The sequence below is a fragment of the Caretta caretta genome, chromosome 24 (genome assembly GCF_965140235.1).
Source record: "Caretta caretta isolate rCarCar2 chromosome 24, rCarCar1.hap1, whole genome shotgun sequence".
Lineage (NCBI taxonomy): Eukaryota > Metazoa > Chordata > Testudines > Cheloniidae > Caretta > Caretta caretta.
This window is the reverse complement of record NC_134229.1, coordinates 13,610,270-13,616,269: the sequence shown is the minus strand read 5'-3', so window position 1 is coordinate 13,616,269 and position 6,000 is coordinate 13,610,270.

Genomic DNA, 6,000 nt, shown 5'->3' with positions numbered 1-6,000 from the left:
TCCTGCTATCTTCAGCACCTCCTTCAGAAGGTGACTCTCAAAATCCCTCCCCTGATCAGAGTGTATCCGAGCCGGGAATCCATAGACTGAGAAATATTTGTCCCACAATACTCGAGCAACGGTGGTGGCCCTCTGATCACGTGTGGGATATGCTTGTGCATACCGTGTAAAATGGTCAGTCACTACTAGAATGTTTCCAACATTCCTCTTGTCTACCTCTACAGACAAGAAATCAATGCATACCAACTCCAAAGGTTTGTTGCTGGTGATGTTCTTGAGATATGCAGCCCTCGTGGGCAGAGTTTTCCTTTGAACACATCGAGCGCAAGTCTCACATTTCCTGCGAACATCTTCAGCCATTCGGGGCCAATAGAACCTACTACGAATAAGTTCCAGGGTCCTCTCCATCCCTAAATGCCCAAAGTCATCATGAAGGGCCCTCATGGCCAGGGCTCTGTACTTTTTTGGCAGTACTAGTTGTGCTCGTTGTTTTTGTAAAGGGTCAGTGGTCATTCGGTGTAGCACTCCCTGAATCAGTTTTAGTTTGGTCCATTCTCTCAATAGTAGTTTACCCTCCGGGTTAGGTGGGACAACCGCAGCTGGGCTTCGCCCCTCCCTTTTGGCAAGTAGTGTATCACGAATGTCAATATCTTGCCGCTGGGCTTCTTGCCAGTCAGCCGCATTGAGCATGGGCAAAGGAGATTGGTCTAATGCAATATAGTTCACCGAAGCAGAAGGCATGCATTCAGGGGGCAGGCCCAAAGCTTCTGCAACACATCCCTGAAAGCCCTCACGGGCCTCTGGCTCTCGGCGACTCACACTGCAAATAGCTCTCACTCCATCTGTGGGTATCACAGCAACTTCTGGAGCCTGCGGACGCCTGGACAATGCATCTGCATCTACATTGCTTCTCCCTGATCGGTACTGAATGCTGAACTCATAGCTAGCCAAGGCGGCCACCCATCTCTGCCCTGTAGCATCCAGCTTAGCACTTGTTAACACATAAGTCAGTGGATTGTTGTCTGTCCACACCTGGAACTGAGCACCATACAAGTAGTCTCGAAATTTCTCAGTGATGGCCCATTTCAAGGCCAAAAATTCCAGCTTGTGGGTGGGATAGCGAGTTTCACTATCAGACAATCCTCGGCTGGCAAAGGCTACAGGTTTACATTTGCCTTCCACTTCCTGGTACAGGACTGCTCCCAGACCCTCCAAACTGGCATCAGTATGCAGGATAAATGGTTTGCTTGGGTCAGCAAAAACTAGGACTGGAGCATGAGTTAGGCAAGTAATGATTTCTCGAAAAGCCCTTTCACATCTCTCATCCCACCGTGGCCCAAATGGTGCAAAGGGGCCATTGTGTCTCTGCACAGGAGGCTTTGGGGACCTCCCCTTATTCTTGGACTTAGATTTGTTCTTGCTGGACTGATGTCCCCTGGTAAGATCATTCAGAGGCTTTACAATCGTAGCATAGTTTTTCACAAATCTGCGGTAGTAGCCACTAAATCCAAGGAAGGTCTTGAGTTCTCTGTAGTTACTTGGACGTGGCCATGTAGTGAGTGCTTCTATTTTATCAGGATCAGTACTCACACCTTCTTGGGACACAATGTGACCCACATACTTCACTGAGGTTCTGCAGAACTGGCATTTGTCAATTGAAAGCTTCAGACCATAATCCTCCAACCTATCAAGCACTTTAAGAAGTCTTTCTTCATGCTCCTCTAAGGTTCTTCCAAACACAATCAGGTCATCCAAATAAACTAACACTTGCAGTAAATTCATGTCTCCCACAACTTTCTCCATGAGACGTTGAAAGGTGGCAGGTGCTCCAGAAATCCCTTGGGGCATGCGTTCGAACTGATAAAACCCTAATGGGCAGATGAAGGCTGTCTTCTCCTTATCTTCTTCTCCCAGAGGGATCTGGTAGTATCCACTTCGAAGATCCAACACAGAGAACCACTGGCTTCCCAGCAAACAGTCTAAGGCATCTTGCACTCGAGGCATAGTGTACTGGTCGACCACAGTACAGCTGTTTAGGGTGCGGTAGTCAATACACATCCGGATTTTCCCATTCTTTTTGCGGACTACCACAATGGGTGAGGCGTATGGGCTGCGGGACTCTGTAATGATGCCATTCGCAGCCAGCTCCTGAAGATGATGTCGCACATCTTCCATCTCAGAGAGAGCAATCTTCCTAGATCTCTCCCTGAAAGGTCGAGAGTCATGTATTCTGATATTGTGCTCTACTCCTTTTGCACATCCCACATCCCACTCATGCAGTGAGAACACCTTGGATCTTTCACAAAGGTTCTTCCTCAGGCGATCTTTCCAGTCCTCGGACACTGGTGAATCTCCAAAGTCAAATTTTGCTGGGTCTATTGTCGGAACTTGAGTTTCACACTGGGGTTTTATAATCGACTCAGGCTCAAAGAGGTCTGCTATCTTTTGTCCTTGCTTCACAAAAATATCACGACTCGTTTCATTAGCAATCAGTATAGTCACCCTTTCCTGGGCGTCAGCAGGTAGGGTTATGACTCCACTGGGGACCAGCACTCCTTCAGGGAGCTCTCCTCCCATCGGCTGCTCTATCATTGCTAACGTCCCTTTACTGCCTTTCAGACAGGTACTCATGACAAGCACTTCTTGCTCCGTCCTTGCAGGCACTACTAAGGGGGTTGTGCCCGCGTACTTCAGTGCCCCAAGTGGTAGCTCAGATGTGTCCCTTTTAGCGCTCTCAATTTTCCTATAGGCTTCAGCACAAAGCGTATGGATCATCAGGGTATTAAGGTACTGGTCCCCAGCCCGCCTTCTGCAGTAATCCGCCAGTACCTTGAAGAGACTGGAGTTGGTCCCTATCAGCACAGACACATCAGAAGTCCCTTTAGGGTCAGGGCATATTAAGGCGGCTGTGTCTACCTCTTCTCTTACCCCAGCAACCTCCTCTGGGAATTCCAGGTGCACTATGACATACCCTTGGTAGGGGTATTCATCCATGCTGAGGCCACACAGGCCAAGGCCAGTCAGTGGCTGTATTGGCAGGTGCCTAAGCATCTGTTGGTAGAATGACTGAAATATAATAGTCACTTGAGATCCAGTGTCAAGCACTGCTTTACACTCCACCCCTTCGATCCTCACCTTGACCTCTGCTCGAGGCCCTATCAGTCCTGCAGGGATCCCAGCTGGACAGTCTTTTCTGGGGGAATCTTCAAATCCTGCAGACCTGGGGGGTCCCCGTCCCCAGACCCTTTGGCAGCTACCGGATCTCTCCCAACTGATCCTCAGCTTTCCATACACTAAGGAGGGGTTTTCTTCATTACGGCACTTGGCAGCACTGTGTCCATCCTGACCACATCGGTAGCAGAAGAATTGACCTTTCCCCCTTTGCCTGGGGGGGATGGTGGCTCTAAGTGCGGGCTTCTCAATCGCCACAGTTTGAGGCTTCTTATTCCTGGAAGTCTTAACTCGGTCAACGGTACTTTGCAGCTCAGCTATCCGTTCCGTCAGGACCTGCATTTGTTGGGCAAGTTCCTCTCTGGTGCTCACCATCAGTACACTGGCCGTTTGCAGTGGTGTTGTGCTGGCTGGATCCGATGTTTGGGCTTCCCAAAACTCACTGGCAACCTGCCTCTCTTCCTCCTCTCGGACCTCTTTTATCAGCTGGGAGTAACTTGGGGGATGTTCCCGTCGTTCTCTTAGCTGGAGATGAAGTAGAATCGGGTTCTGATACTGAGTTCCTCTTACAATTTGAGCCAGTCTGGTCTGATCCATCTGCTCAGCAGTCACTGCTCCCCTCATGACAGCTCTCTGAAGCAGTCTCTCCAGTCTCTGTATGTAGGCTGAAGCCTTCTCGCCCTTTTGTTGTCGGGAATTAAGGAACTTACAGTAGCTGTCTTCAGGGCCCTCTACGCTCCCAAAGTTGTGTTCAAGGGCCTCTAGGCAGTCCTTCACACTGACCCCAGGGTCAATGAGCTTCAGGGTGCGAATCACATCTAATGCTGGGCCGCCAAGGCTCTCTATAAGGCATCTTCGCTTTTCTGCATCTGGTACGGCCCACTCTTGCAGCATTTCAGTGGTATGCTCTAACCAGGGTTCAAACTCCTCCTCCCCAGCAAATAATCTTAACTTACGACAAGAGTCTGACTCAGCATGGGGCAGCACAACCTTTTCCAATATTTGCCCCAGAGCTTTTGTCCAATCATCAGCCGAGGCTGCAGCCTCTGAGCTAGAAGCTGCTGAGCCAGGGCCCAACAAACCTGACATATTAGCCATTATACAAACAGTAATTTCCTCAAAATATAAGCACAAACAAAAAAATATAAATTGTTTCCCAATGTAGTGGATCACTCAACAGGTGCTTGCGAGGGGTACTGACCCAGGCGATCCCGGACGAGCCCCCAAAAATGTAACCCTTCTGCCCGTCAGAGTTGGCAGCAACAAGGGCCGGGTTCAATATCTAGGGGTTCCATTCCAATAACACAATGCAAACCGGCTCGAGCCCCCACCCAGTGACCTGGGACAAATATATACCACCCCCGCTGTGCGCCTCCAAGAGGCAATACTTCCCCTCCAGAGGCAATACTTCCCCTCTCGCAAGCACATAGTCTGAGTGTAGCAAAAGCCTTTTAATAACAGAGAGAAACAATGTGGCATTATGTTGGGGAAACACCACCAACAGGATTCATAACACAACCCATGAGCAAAAAAAAAAAGAACCCACCCCAGGCAAATTGGGGCATGCCCTTTTCCCTTTGGTTCTTGAGTCCAGCAACCCCAAATCACCCAAAGTCCCAAAAGTCCAATGCCCCAAAAGTCTCTGTCCCTGGTCAGGGCAGCCCCAGAGTTCGAAAGTTTATCTGCGGAGCTTTACCTCCCAACCTGGGTGGAAATGGGACGGGGGTAAGAGGCACCTTACGTGATCTGAAGCTGACCGCCCCATAGCTCCATAGCGGCACTCCGCTCCGCCAGCTGCCCCACAAACTCCTTCGCTCAGCTGCACTCCGCTCCGCCAGCCGCCCCACGAACTCCTTCGCTCCGCTCCGCCAGCCGCCCCACGAACTCCTTCACTCAGCTGCGCTCTGCTCCGCCAGCCGCCCCACGAACTCCTTCGCTCAGCTCCACGGCCCACAAGCCGCTCCTGCCAGCCACACACTGCTCCGCGTCGAACTGCTCCACAATATATCTTCAGGCTCCCCCACTACTTAACACAACACTCAGTGATTTCAGCTCTTAGGTGAATTCAGCTTGTAGTAGGGGAGCCCCAGTGCTGGTGCACTGTCAGCCCAAAGTGAGCTCAGCAGCCTATAACTAGACTTCTAATGAAATCAAAATTAGCTCTGATATTCCACAGTGGAGAGAGGAGGAAGTGCAATTAGCATGTAAGGCCCTCACCAAGGGGCCCATGCCACCAAGTATTAATACTTGTCCCCAGCCTCTCTCCATTCACACAGTTTTGGAACCCATGACCCTTGCCTAGCGAGTGCTACTTAGTTGATGGTGAATCCCTCCATCATAACAAAAGGCCACGTACAGTTCCAAGCACAGTTCCCATAATCAGGGTAATAACAATTTATTCTTCCTGCCCCAATAACAGAGACACTGGGGACCCAACAGCAGCCAAAGTGACCATTTGGGCAGCTATGGTCTCATTCTAGGTGGGGTGGGTGTGCCTATGCAAATGAGATCGGCCCCTGAAGTTCTTTTCCACAACTTGCCACACCTCACCACCAGATGTCAGGGTGGAGCTCATCCTGACACTGCTTACAAATATGGCAGGTGACCAGCTTGGCTTAAGAGTGAAATCCTTGCTGATCTTAAACACAAAAAAGAAGCTTACAAGAAGTGGAAGATTGGACAAATGACCAGGGAAGAGTATAAAAATATTGCTCAGGCATGCAGGAGTGAAATCAGGAAGGCCAAATCTCACCTTTAGGTGCAGCTAGCAAGAGATGTTAAGAGTAACAAGAAGGGTTTCTTCAGGTATGTTAGCAACAAGAAGAAGGT